Source organism: Sphaerodactylus townsendi, linkage group LG01, assembly GCF_021028975.2.
Source record: "Sphaerodactylus townsendi isolate TG3544 linkage group LG01, MPM_Stown_v2.3, whole genome shotgun sequence".
NCBI classification, from domain to species: domain Eukaryota; kingdom Metazoa; phylum Chordata; class Lepidosauria; order Squamata; family Sphaerodactylidae; genus Sphaerodactylus; species Sphaerodactylus townsendi.
Window position 1 is genome coordinate 173,703,229 of NC_059425.1, and position 15,068 is coordinate 173,718,296.

A 15,068-nucleotide genomic window follows, 5' to 3' on the forward strand; every position below is an offset into this window, starting at 1 on the left:
CATCCTCTCTTGGTAACTTTTCACCTGTGATCTTGTATCAAATAGAAGAAATTAGAGCATTGAAATGTGCAGGCAATGTTGCTAACAGAGGATCTCAGAGCTCTTGATGAGATACCTGACCCATTCAATTTTCAGCTTGACTGATTACCCTGTATGTCCTCTAACATCACATTATTGCGCGAATGTAATCTTTGGAGCATTCTGATCCCACTGGTATGATGAATTTCTCCACTGGCCATATAATAAACTATTGGGCAATTGCAGAGGATGAAAGGATAACAAATATAACAAGACTCCTTGAGCCACAAGGAAAGTCTGGGTATAAATCTTTAAATAAATAAATCCACAGATTTAATATTAAACATATAATAAATTATTATCCCTAAAACTCTCTATATCCAAAAAAAGGAAACGCTTTCTTTGATATACAACTTGATAATCTTATAAACAGCATTTATCCATACAAATATACTGAAGTCTATCTTGTGAGGAAACAAAAATGCTACCTATATAATTTTTGTACAATCATATATAAGCAAAGGACATGTTTGATTACAAATTGTTGAATCTGATAACGGATCCTTTAAATAAACTGGCCCAACTAGGAGCCCTATTACAACAACTCTGGTCTGAAAATAAAATTGGTTAAAGAAACTAAAGCACTTTTCTTTATTGCTGCAATCCTGAGAACAGTTTACTGGGAGTAAGTCCCAATGATTAAAATGAGATTTACTTTCAAGTAGAGTTGACGAACCTAGGATTGGTCCGTATATTAGCCAATTTCATCAAAAATATGTAGCGGGTGCGTGGTTTTCATAACAGCTGCATTCCTCTTCTTTCTCTTCAAAACAGATTCTATCGTCAATTAGGCCTCACCATGATAATGGCTGATATATGGAAAGGCCACAAGTTAACTAATCTTTACGTTTAATGGAACAAATATTTCCAGAAGGGATATAAAGGCCTTTATATCTTTCACATTCACACCAATCTTTTGACAACAAAGACACAAATAGGAATCAGTATATTGCAATAATGGTTTCAAAGCTGAAATTGAACCATGTGTATAGGTCTGCCAGAGTATGGGGAAGCAGTTTGCATATCATCAGAATACATACAATTTAGGTATTCAAGGATGCAGATTCTGCAAAAAAAAAAACCCTGGATGTAGATACATCTATATGGCCCAAAAGTAAGCCTCGGTCACTGAAGTTTTAAAAACACCAGCAGAAGGGCTCAAAATGCTGTCTGTTTTGAATTATGAGTGAGTCAACAAAATGATTGTTTGAGATGTTTAAATCAACCCTAACTGAGCATTGTGAACAAGATAATTTCAAGTGTTGGTTGCACTTCTCGGCATCCCAGTTAGGCTATTGGGCTTCTCCTTTCCATTATGATCTCAGGTCCAAAAGTCAGAGGCGTAACACCAAGGGGACGGGGGGCGCAACGCACCAGGTGCACACCCTTGTGGGGGTGTGGCAAGGGTGTTCCAGGGCATGGCATGCCGGGGGTGTTCCAGGGCAGGGCGGGGGTGTTCTGGGGGGGCAGAAGACGCACCAGTGCACCGGGCACTTTTCCCCCTTGCTACGCCTTTGCCAAAGGTAATAGGGTGCCCAACCTCTGGGTGGTGGCTGGAGATCTCCTGGGATTACAACTGATCTCAAGGTGACAGAGAACAGTTCACCTGGAAAAAATGGCTGCTTTGGAAGGTAGACTGTATGATATTATACCCTATTGAAGTCCCTCCCCTCCCCCAAATCCCGCCCTCCTCATGGTCTACCTATAAAATTTCCAGGAATTTCCCAACCTGGAGCTGGCAAGCATAAAATGTAAGATGGATTCCAGAAACTTTTCTCTTTGGTCCTTGGCTGGCACTGAAGCACCTTTTGGGGATCTCGTTCAGAAATTGAACATATGGGCTACTGTTCAGTATTACCTATTCTGATTGGTAGTAGCTCTCCATAATGTAGGCCATCTTTTCTAACAACTTCCACTTGACATCCTTTATCTGGGGACGCTAAGAAGGAATGAACTTGGGGTGTTTTGTATGCAAAGAAGAGGCTCTGTTATAGAACCGTGCTCTTTTCCACTGAGTGCCTCCTCCCCCCCCCCCCCAATTGTACTTGGTTAAACTCTGTAACTCATATCTTTAACTTTTTTCCTAAGGCCCGAAATCTCAGCATCACCCTAAATAAATCTTCAGTAACTTTCAGTTTCGCCATCAAGGGACTTTTCCAACCCATTTCTAATATACCGTTCTACAGGCTCCATCTTGGTTGATGTGCCAGTAAACCCCCTCTTTAATTCCCCCAGCAATTCCCTTTCCCCGAGCCTTTTGCTAACTTAATTAGATATTCTAGCACTTTGGTTTAAAATAGTATTTAATTTCAGTTAATGGATTTCAACCAAAATGTTAGGATTCCCCAAACAGACATGTTCTTTCTCATTATTTTTTTCCAAAGGCTCCCGTTTCATCTTTTCTTTGCTTTGTCAAAATCTAGTTAATTGACTATACTTAAAGTACAATTTTAGCCATTTCCCTTAGTGAGACATCATTGCCTCGCCTATTAACATTACCTAATTGAAGTTATAATCTCTAGCCAATAGCTTCACCCCACTTCGTAGATTTGAAATGCTGTAAAATGGTAAATATTAACATTCCACTTAAATGTATCCTAGCTCCTCCCAAATTAGCTCTCTGCCCCTTGGAGTGTAATTGAACAAAACATTGGATTAATGGAATTTTTCTGTGTGAGTCGGAGGGAACAGAGTTCAGATACTCATTTCATCATCTTGTTAATATGAACATTCTCCCTTGGGCCACAAAGTCTGCAAGGGTCTTGGAGTTCTTGGGCATGTTTTATACTTAACTTCCCCAAACTCTTACCTAACCCATCACAGTAAATTGCTAGACCTTCCAAAAACAAAGCACAGGAAATGGGTCACGTGTCCACACAATAGTGCTGTTACAGTAGGAAGGGGGAAATGGCGCCTTTCCTTGCTGGAAAACTCCCTTAGACCAAAGGTTCCCTGGAAAATACCCTGGTAACCCAGGATCTCTTGAGAACCTCTAGACTGAACCTACTGAAGAAGAGGAGTTTGGATTTATATCCTGCTTTTCTCAACCATAAGGAGTGTCAAAGCAGCTTACAAACTCCTTCCCTTCCTCTCCCCAAAACAGGCACTTTGTGTGGTAGATGGGGCTAAGAAAATTATGAAAAACTGTCACTAGCCCAAAGTCTTAATGTGGAGGAGAACGGAAACTACCCCAGTTCACCAGTAGGGGCATAGTTTAATAAAATGGCTCATGGTGCTTACCTTGGTGCCATGCCCCCCACAGCTTTGCCCTACCCCCAACTCCCTGCTGGGGAGTCTGGGGTGGGGTTTGCCCCCCTGCTCTCCATGTGGAGATTGTGGTGGGGTGAGCCCCACTTGCTGGTGTGCAATTGCACCCAAACTCCCCAGAGTTCAGGATGGGATGCAGTTGTGAGGGGGTCACTGCCTTGCTGTGCGCCCTTGGGAAGTGGTGCTCGGGTCTCCAGCCCCCCCCCCCCAAGCCCTTCATACCACTATCAGATAAGAGCACCTCTCCAGATTAGACTCCACCACTCTTAACCACTATACCATACTGCCTCTCTGAGCAGGTAGTCTTCCAGTGCAGTACTAGCGCAATAGCAAAAGAATTTATAACCACCCTAGTAGCATCCCTGCAGTCTAGCACATGGGGAAGAGATTAAGAGTCCCTGGTAACAGCTTTGAACTTCCATGACAATCATATGGTCTGAACCATGCACCAATACCTAAGAGAAAAGTCTGGCCATTTTTATACTGCATTGTCAGGGGAAATGTACAATGATAAGTAAGAAATGGCTGTGCATATCTCGGGTTTTTTATCCCTCATGGGATTTTCAAGGCACAAGACTAACAGAAGTGGTTTGCCACTGCATTCCTACGTGTAGCAACCCGGGACTTCGTTGGTGATCTCCCATCCGAGGACTAACCTGGGCCAACCTTGCTTAGCTTCAGAGATCAGATGGGATCAGGCTAGCCGTGACCATCCAGGTTGGAGCATGAAATATCTACTACCGTGTTTCCCCAAAAATAAGACAGTGTCTTATATTAATTTTTGCTCCCAAAGATGCGCTATGTCTTATTTTCAAGGGATGTCTTATTTTTCTGTGTTCTGTTCGTCGGGCATGCTTCCAAACAAAAACTTTGCTACGCCTTACTTTCGGGGGATGCCTTATATTTCGCACTTCAGCAAAACCTCTACTACGTCTTATTTTCAGGAGATGTCTTATATTCAGGGAAACAGGGTATCTCACGATCACAATCACAAACACAAACACAATTTCACAATCACAAGCATACGTAGGGAGCCACCCCCACCGCCCAACTAGCTCCTTCTAACACACAATCTAGTTCCTATTGTCATTTGAAACAGGCCAAAGTGTGCTTTAAGCAAACTTTCATTTTTTAAAAAAGTAATGCTTTTGAATGCTGTAATCTGTCCCCATAAACTAGGTTTTATTCTGTTATCACTTTCTGCCCTTTGAAGTTGTTTTTTTTACCTCAGAAAAAACAGCAGAGGGCACTAAAGACTGCTGAGAGAAACTTCCATATAAGAAAACTGGTAAGTATTGGGAAAGATTTTACTCTTTATAGACGTTTAACAGGCGAAGTAAGGCTGTTTTGTTTTTCCTCTAACAGTATTTGAGTTTTTGCTTGATTGATGTTACTGAGGTGTTTATGCCTTTTAGGAATAATGTCTTCTGATTGCTAGTGCTGGGTGGATTTTTTTTTTCCAGGGAGATATAATGTTTGTGATTTTTAAAATTGTTTTTATGTTTATATAACGTTGTTTTTATCATTGTAAACCACTTTGAGCCCATTCTTTCGCAGAAAGACAAAATATCTATATTTTACCCAGACTTTCTGCTGTAGAGCAGCGGAGTTGCGGAAGGGATTCATCTATTTAATTTCCTAGCAGACATTAAACCGAAATAACTGGGTTTAAACCAGTGAAAGACCTTGTGGTATCGTGAAGACGTTTATTGATGAATAAGCTTTAGCAGGTAAAAGTTGACACAATGAATTTGTTAATTCAGCAGTTCTAAATTTTAGCAATCCCAGGAATCCAGTGGAAACCAGTGTGGTGCAATGATTAAGAGTGGTGGACTCTAATTTTGGGACTTTCCCCACTCACCTTCTGCTGCGCGCCGCTCTTGCTCCCCCTCAGCGCGTGTCATTCCTGGCGCGCTCTCGGGGTTCTCCACGACCCCGCGCATCATCAAAAGGTGCCGTTTCTTCAGCGCCAGGAATGATGCGCGCTGAGGTGGCAAGATGCACAGAGAAGCGGCAGCGTCCGAGGCTGACTTTGCGATGGTTGCAGCCCTTGCAGAAGATTGAGGAGCGCCGCTGGACCCTGCACTACTTTCCCAGAGTAGCGCTCAGCAGAAGGTAAGTGGGGAAAGCCCCCTGGAGAACCAGGTTCAATGTACCACTCCTCTACATGAAGCTTGCTGGGTGACCATGGGCTAATCACAGCTCTCTCAGAACTCTCTTAGCAGGCAATAGTAAACCACCTCTGAACCACTCTTGCCTTGAAAACCCTGTGGGGTTGTTGTAAGACAGTTGTGATTTGAGGGCACACACAGAACCCTATTTTGACTTAATTTTTCCATGGATCCCCCAAGCCCTGTGGATGTTTATTTGCATTTGAAGAAAAAAAATAATCCAGATTGCAGGTATGCCTTAGGCCAAAACCATAGGTTCACTTACACATAGCACATTTTGCTTTTATGTGGAAGTAAGTGAAAGGTTAAGGGTACATTCCTCATTCTTTTCTGCCCCCTCCCCAATATGCCTCAATTTTTAAACATCTGTTCTTAGTCTTAGCCACAAGACATTTTTTGTTTTGTTCTGTTGCAACAGATTAATATGGCTACTCCTCTAGCATTTGATTTTTTAAAAAATTAACAAAAAGGGAGCCTAAGAGAACTTAGTATTTTCCTGCAGGTATCTGGGGAAAATATTGTGCTAACCTTACCTAAATAAGTAAAACAAAGAATACAGATTGACTAAATAGGATGATTTGTTGAAGGAACCAGTTCTGTAAAAGAGGTTTTTAAATATACCAGGTTTATCTAAATGATTTGGCTGCTGATATATTATATTATTATTAATTTACTTTATTCAATTCATAACCTGCCCTTCCCCACCAAAGCTGGGCTCAGAGTGGCTCCCGACATGTGACAATCAGTCAGAAGGAATACAACATTTCCTTCACAGCAATAACATCAATTTTGGCTAGTTTATAAAATCTCTTACACCAAAACAAGATGCAGTGTGGCCTGCTGGGTAGAACAGAGTTTTTAAAATGGATTAGTGAGACTTGGGTTCAAATTTGTATAAAGCTAAGAAGTTCTGTTGGCAACCATGAGCAGTCACTCCCCCAACCTCACCTACTACAAGATTATTGTGAGGTGAGGAAAGGCCCCTGCATTCTGCCTTGAGCTCCTTGAAGAGACAGCAGGAGACAAAAGAGACAGATGAAGTTAATTCAGATTATCTGTCTACAGACTATCCACTGTTCCCTAAGGTACCAGGTGCTTCAAAGGCAACCACCTGCACTACCTCTGAATTCAAGCTCTTGTGGCTAACAGCCGTTTATAATCCTATCTTCCATGAATTTGCTTCAGCCCCTTTCAAAAGCCATTCCTAAAAAGATAAAGAGCACAAAATGACTATTATTTAGGAGTCCTGTGGAAAGAGAAATGTGACATTATTTTTAGTTATAATATAACAGCAATTGTGACTGATTACAGAAGGAAGCATTTTTTTCATTCTAGGAATTAACTATGCATGACTTTGAAAGTCTACATTCAGAGAGCTGGTATGGCATAGTGGTTAGAGTGTTGAACTTAGATGTGGGACAACCAGGTTCAAAGCCCTGCTTTGCCACTGAAGCTCCCTGGGCAGCATACCACACTCTCAGCCTAAACTACCCCAGGGTTGTTACGAAGAGGAAGAGGAAGAGTTTGGATTTATACACCACTTCAGTGGTGGGATCCAAAAATGTTAATAACAGGTTCCCATGGTGGTGGGATTCAAACTGTGGCGTAGTGCCAATGGGGCTGGGCGGGGCACGACGGGGGCATGGCTGGGCATTCCAGGGGTGGGGCATTCCTGGGCGGAGCTGTGGCAAGGACACAGCCACTGCCCCGGTCCTTGGGCGGGAAACGAATGCACACAGGCGCAGGCTGCCACGCACGCCGGTGCACCTCCTGCTAGACTGCTTCAAGTTCTGCGCACTACTGCTAAGAGGAGGGGTGTAACCAAGGCAAAAATCCCGTGGCAGAATCACCAATTAGTAACCCCCTCTTGGCACACACAAATAATTAGTAACCTACTCTCGAGAACCTGTGAGAACCTGCTGGATCCCACCTCTGCCCCACTTTCTTTCCTGTAAGAGAATTCAAAGTAGCTTACAAGTTCCTTTCCCTTCCTCTCCCCACAACAGACACCTTGTGAGGTAGTTGTGACTGAGAGAGTTCCAAAGAACTATGACTAGCCCAAGGTCACCCAGCAGAAACGTAAGAATGCGGAAAGACATCTGGTTCACCAGATAAGCCTCTGCCACTCAGGTGGAGGAGTGGGGAATCAAATCCGGTACTCCAGATTAGAATGAAGATACTATGAGGATATAGTGGAGAAGGGACAAAAATATGCTAATCCACTCTGGGTCTTTACTGGGGAACAGAAGTAGGATATAATTAAATAAGAAGTAAATCAACGTTTCTTGATGTGTACATCAGCTGCAAAAATCAGCCACGGGGAGTAAGGGACTCTCATACCTCAGCGTCATGGGGAAGTGGGGGGAGTTAACTCTTACCAATCTGCTTTTCTGACTGAAACACAATATGGCAACCTGTCTTTTTTCCTTACCAAAGCTAAAAGCAGTCTGGAAGCAGGAGGAGAAAGTGGAGAAATGCTGTGGAGGAGAAGAGCTAATTCCCCCTCCCACTGCTGATTTTTCAAATTAAATTACACAAATACATCAGGGTGCTAAGAACACCAACTCACCCGTAGATTAGCCTTTGGACCACATATCCTTTGAATTGCTTTGAGGTATCTTTGCATTTCAGATCACTGCTCTGCAGAACCGGTGACTTTGTGCACACAAATGACAGTACTTTCCAATACGACATTGAACATGAGCATCATCACCTGTTCTGCAGTTGTCAAGTTGCAACTGATTTATGGTAACCCCTTGTGGGGTTTCCAGGGGAAGACACAAACAGAGGTAGTTTGCCATTGCCTGACTCTGTGTGGCACCCCTGGTCTTCAGTGACGGTCCTCCATCCTAGCACTAACCAGGGCCAACCCCTTATTAGCAGTGGTGGAGCTACAAGGGAACCGGGGTGCACAGTGCACCAGGCGCACACATGGGGGGCGCAGAAAATTGCCCAGGCCCCTCCCCCTTTCCCCTGTGGTGCCCCCCACGGCACCCCCACCCCCTTCCCACACTTACCTTAGTTCCTTTTTTTCTTGAACTTTTTCAGGCTGCAAAAGGCCTGTTTGCAGTAAAAACGGCCTGAGGAACTACAGTTCCCAGGAAACCTTGGGGCTCGCAAGGTCTCCTGGGAAGTATAGTTCCCATCAGGCCGTTTTTATGGTGAGCAGGCCTTTTGCAGCCTGAAAAAGTTCAAGAAAAAGGAAAGGAACTAAGGTAAGTGGGGGAAGGGGGGGCGCTGCGGAGGGGCATGGGGGGCGGAAAATATAGAATGCGCACCGGGCACAGTTTGGCCCAGCTACGCCTCTGCTTATTAGTTTCTCAGATCTGATGAGATGAGTTTAGCCTGGCCATCCAGATCAGAGCACTTTACTAATCGCAGTCAATAACTGCATCCTGGATATTGCTTTACCAAAACAAGTGGCAGCCATTAAAATCTTTTGCACCTCTCCAGAACTGAATGACATGTTAGCTTTTTATATACAATACTATAGACCTGTTATGATTTTCGTGCTTCAAACTTGCATAATGAAGAAGAATAAGAAGACTTTGGATTTATACCCCTTCTTTCTCTCCTTGTGAGGTGACTCAAGGTGGCTTACAAGCTCCTTTCCTTTCCCCACAACAGACACCTTGTGAGGTAGGTGGGGCTGAAAGAGTTCCAAAGAACTTTGACTAGCCCACGGTTACCCGGCAGGAATGTAGGAGTGTGGAAAGACATCTGGTTCACCAGATAAGCCTCTGCCACTCAGGTGGAGGAATGGGGAATCAAACCCAGTTCTCCAGATTAGAATCTACCCGCTCTTAACCACTACACCACACTGGCTCTAATGAGAGTGTCCCACACACAGTCCTTCCAGTACCCAAGGCTGCCATTTTGCATGAACATGTGTATTTTCCCAGATCAGTGCACACAAATGCATACCCTCAAAAACCCAGCTCTACATGGAGTTCAGAGGGCACAGTTTAAGGCTGGATTTGGTTGGCTCCAGCTTTAAACTGCAGGCTCTGCCTCTGAAGCCTGCAGTTTAAAGCTGGACCCAGTCAGACCAAGCCTAGCCTTTGACTATGGCTAGGTCCAGCTTTATATTACTGGCTCCAGCTCTGAAGGTCCGCCTCTATAGTCTCTTGGTCTTTGGATATGGAGCCAGCAGTATAAAGCTGGACCTGGACAGGGAAGAGCCTGTAGATTAAGGCTGGTCTCTGCCTGGCTGGGCCCAGCTTTAAGCTACGAACGTCGAGGCAGAGCCAATAGTTTAAAACTAGACCCATACGATGGAGTTGGGAGGCGGGGCACACAATTGAGCACTGGATCTGGTTCCAGCCTTGAATTGTGAACCCCGCCCCTGAACTCCATGTGGAATTTAAGGGTGGGATTGCAATTTAATGGTGGAAGCAGGTCTTCTAGAGCAAGGGAGTGCTGGACTGCCTGGCACCCATCTCAAGCAACACCAGAGTTCATTCTCCACTCTGCCGCCTGAGCTGTGGAGGCTTATCTGGGGAATTCAGTTTAGCTTGTGCACTCCCACACACGCCAGCTGGGTGACCTTGGGCTAGTCACAGCTTCTCGGAGCTCTCTCAGCCCCACCTACCTCACAGGGTCTTTGTTGTGAGGGGGGAAGGGCAAGGAGATTGTCAGCCCCTTTGAGTCTCCTACAGGAGAGAAAGGGGGGACATAAATCCAAACTCCTACTCCTACTCCTACTCCTACTCCTACTCCTCTTCTTCTTCTTCCTCCTCTTCTTTGGCTCAGCAGGCCAATGCTGAGAAAAGTCAATGAAATCACTCATGTCTCTTTAAATCCCGGTGCTAACCTGAGCATTCCTACTTCCCTCAGAACATCATTTATGCATTTTATTGCATAACCGTCTTGCCATAATGAAGAAGAGATAATGCAGTGGAGTCGACGTAATTGTATAGCTTCAGACGTCCACAACCTTTCAGTCTCTCCGAATGTAAAATATCTTTTATGTCATAATCAATATACTTACATTAGAAGACAGCAATGGAAATATCCTGTTCAGGCACCAAGGACAAATAAGTAAAATCGTATCTATATATTCTGTATATGTCTCTCTGTTGTCAATAAACACCTTTGAGATGAAAACACATTTTCTTTGTGGTACCTTTGAAATGTTATCAGTAGCAGGCCACAAACAATGACCTTACACATCACTTAATCAATCAATCCTCTTTCAGCCCCTGCTACTTATTTCCTATCCTAGGCCCTGACCTCCTTTGGAACCTCCTTCCAAAGCATTGTGGTTGCTTTTGTTTAAAATACTTGAAGTCAATTGGGATGAAAAGATGTGGTCATGAAATTTCACACACCCTGCCAAACAAATACATACAAACACACAATCCTGTCAGTTTACATCTCAGGGGCACAGATTACAGAACTGGGGTGCTAAATAGGACAGTGCATGTATTTTCTAGCTTTGGCGCATACGAACAAATTATTGGATTTTTCGAGGTAAGCATTTATGCACGCCAAAGTTGCGCATGTCTCAAAAATACACACGTTGCCCTTTTTGACACAACACAGTGGCCTTGTGTTTCAGGACGATCATGGGTGATGCGTGCATCTTTTATGCCTGGCTGTAGCACCAAAATCAAGTATCTCGCAAATCCCTCCCCCCCGCCCCCCACAACCATTAAATGACATTAAGCTTGAGGTCGATTCCGCACAATAGAAATATAATAGGCTGAGAAAGGAAAATATCCTATTTTGGCAACTCCATGGGGTTTTCAAGGCAAGAGATGTTCAGAGGTGGTTTGCCATTGCCTTCCTCTGGGTTGTTAGCATGGCCTTTATCCCCTGCCTTATGAAATATTGGATTTCATATTATTTCTCATACTGTGTGCTACAAAATGCTATCCATGTTTGTATGGGTGGATAGCAGAGTGTCCAAGCTGAAAGCAAGCCTAAGGCAAAACAATCTGTTTGCAGAGATTAGATCTATGAGTTACTCCAGTGATACAATCAGGACGCCTCATAACAAGGACATGCATCTTTGATTATCCCACCCTGCCAGAATACTCCGTTAACATAATGGAATCTGTAGAACTCCTGAATACCACACCTCGCTAAGCTGTTTTTTGGAAGCCCCTGATTCTGTGCTTTTGAGAAAACATTTCTCCAAACAATTGCCTCTTCCAAACATTTCACCCACCTCTCAGATATGATCTCCCTAACAACAAGATCCCTTCCTGATTCACTCAAGCCTCAGCCATATTTGAATACTTTAGGCAGAGACTTTAGGAAGCACCTCTGCATAAATCATTCAAGGTATCACTGATATAATCTAGGACCAATTGACCCCATTGACCCGGGGAGTAGAGACAATTGATAGAGCTGCTAATTAGCTCAACCCCGCAAGTCCAGCAAGGAAGCCCCAAGCAGTTGCAAAGAAACGAAACCTAAGTTTGAATTTCCTGCCTTCCTGCGCAAAGGGGTATAAAAATACTGCACACCAGAGCCTCAGTGCTCATTTCTAACCTGAACCTCCCTTGGTCAAGTTGGTGTGAGACACACTATATCATCCTTCGCTTGGGTCCCTCTGCTGGCATAGAGATCCTTGCCTTCTTCTGGAACTTCTCTGCAGATTTTAGGTAACGTATAAGTCCCCTGCTTCCCCAACTCCCATTCTATCATCCAACCTATCTTTTCTTCCCTGTTTAGATACCTAGGAACTATGTGTATGTGCCTTAACGTCTCACTGTGTGATTGTTTGAACCAAAACTTATATAAAAATATTTAAACTGCAATTTGGTCTTTTGTGAATTCTCTGCGGATACGTTTCAAGCCATTTCTGGTATAGTTGTCTAAAAAGATCCCCTCCCAGCCTACCTCTTGCATTGCCAAGCCGAGTAATTCCCCGTTGCTGTATAAAAATAAGTTCATATACTGTTAAGCTGGGTAACAGGGTAGAGACTCTTTGAAGGTCTCCCAACCAAATACTTTCCAGGGTCAAGACTGAGAGTGTGTAACTCGTCCAAGGTCACTCAGCAAGCTTCCATAACAGAGTGAGGATTTGAACTTGGGTTTCCCAGATCCTAGTCCAGGGGTCTGCAACCTGCGGCTCTCTCCAATTGGCCATGCTGACAGGGGATGGGATTTGTAGTCCATGAACATCTGCAGAGCTGCAGGTTGCAGACCCCTGTCCTAGTTCAAAATCCTAACCAGAACACCATGCTGGTTCTTCAAAAGGATACTAGTGACCCTGTTTTTAACTACCAAGTTTATCTCCCTTATTTCTGTAATACAACTGCTTCAACTTCATAAAACCTTGTTTTGATATACTGGCCATCATGTACTCTGAGCTTTTGAGATGTTGAATGGGAGATGAAAGGAACTGTGGTTCAGTGGCCAAGCATCTACTTGACATGCAAAAGGTCCCAAGTTCTGTCTGAGATATCTCCAGTTAAAAGGGTCAGGTAGCACATAATGTGAAAAACTCTATCCAAGGACCTCTACCTCTACCTGAGACCCTGGAGAGCTACTATTAGACTGAGGCCGATTACCCACCTTCGCTGGGGTGCTTGTTGGGACCAGAAGAAATCGTGTCCTGACGTCCTTCCTCTTTGCGGCGCACCAAGAAAGGAGGTCCGTCAGGGCAAAAAAATCTTGCCCCAACGTTCTTCCTCTTGCCCTGCAAGTGCTTCTCGCCTTCTGCGGGGAAAGCAAAAGCACTTCTGGCACTATTTTTTGCACCAAAGCGGGATGAGGGTGGGGAACAGTAAGCAGTGGATAATTGGCAGTGGTGGGATCCAAAAATGTTAGTAACAAGTTCCCATGGTGGTGGGATTCAAACTGTGGCGTAGCGCCAATGGGGCTGGGCGGGGCACGACGGGGGCGTGGCCGGGCATTCCAAGGGCTGGGCATGCCTGGGCGGGGCTGGGCAAGGACGCAGCCACTGCGCCTGTCCTTGGGCGGGAAATGAATGCACGCAGGCGCAGGCTGCCACGCATGCCGGTGCACCTCCTGCTAGACTGCTTCAAGTTCTGCGTGCTACTGCTGAGAGGAGGGGCGTAACTAAGGCAAAAATCCCGTGGCAAAATCACCAATTAGTCACCCCCTCTCGGCACACACAAATAATTAGTAACCTACTCTCGGGAACCTGTGAGAACCTGCTGGATCCCACCTCTGGTAATTGGCCTGAGTAAACTCAGTCTCCTCACTACTGGACTGAGTAGCCCAGGGGTCTGCAACCTGCAGCTCTCCAGATGTTCATGGACTACAAATCCCATCAGAGAGATTTGGCCAAAGGCCTAAGCCCTGTAAACCTGTCTCAATAAACACAGGTATGTCACATTCAGATGTAAAATTGGAGTTATTTCCTATAACCTTCTTTAAACCTCTCATTTCCCTCCTGTTTTACACTCGATTGTGCAGACTCAGGATTCAAAATACAGGCCTGTCAACATCTGTTGCCATTTTGAGCCACAGTTACTCTGAATGTTTTGTCCAACCTGATTTCTGTGGCATGGATGTCTCTTGCGAAGGTTTTACTCCTCCGTGTGATTTGTTCTAACAAGATGAGTGAAAAATACTTCCTGAGTTTGCCCCCATTTTGATAGAGATTTTATTGTTTTCTGCAGATAGTAAATAATGGATAGAAAAACCTCTCTCTGTAATTAAAATGGATGCCCCTTGCCTGACATAGCTGATAGCTCTCCCAGTAACAAGGAGTTTTGTAGACACATGTAAAACCAAGATGCCAGCCGTTTATCTTTGGTAAGCTGTGGAGCTGCATACAGAGTGGTAGAACAGGCGAACATATAAAACTACAGAGAGAGCAACACAGCGGATAGGGCAAGGCTTTTTCAAAAATTTCTGATGAACAGCTCAACTTTTCTTGGGTTTCATATCAGGGCCCTAGCATCATTGGGGGCTGTGCTGAAGAACAGAACCTATTGGTAAGACAGCTAGCTGTGCTTGTGTAACCTCTAACTGTGGGTTCTGTGGGGCAGAACTTGGAATGAGTTTGCAGCAACAAATTTTAAAAACAAAATGGTTTACTTTCTTAACATATTAACATCAATCATCAACATTTAACATCACACTTCAAGGTCCTGTTCAGATTGCATTTTCAAGTCCTTATATTTACAGTCTACTGATACTGCCAAGTCCAATTCTTCTTTGCAAGTGGGTTGGCTCCTGAAGACTCCAAGGGCTTGGTGAACAGGCTTCAACATGATGAAGGTTTCTAGGAGAACTCTCACCCATTACAAACATTAAAAAAACCCTGAAACAATAAACTCCAACATTTACAACATAGCAAAAATAAACAACTACCTTCCCAGCAGTTCCCAACAATATTGCAGTTACCTTAACAAGGTGTTAAGGGCTTATACAACCAAGGTCCGAGTCTTGTCTCCTCCAACTGCATGAGCTCTGCAGCCTTCTCCTGCTTTGGGTCTCCACCCCTTTCTGGGTCAACCCATTCTGAGCATGGGGGTTACACTCGCAGTGCTGCACAGAAGAAAAAAGCTAACCTTACTGATTCCCAAAAGTTGTAAACAAAATCAGAAGTGACATCGCGCCACTCAA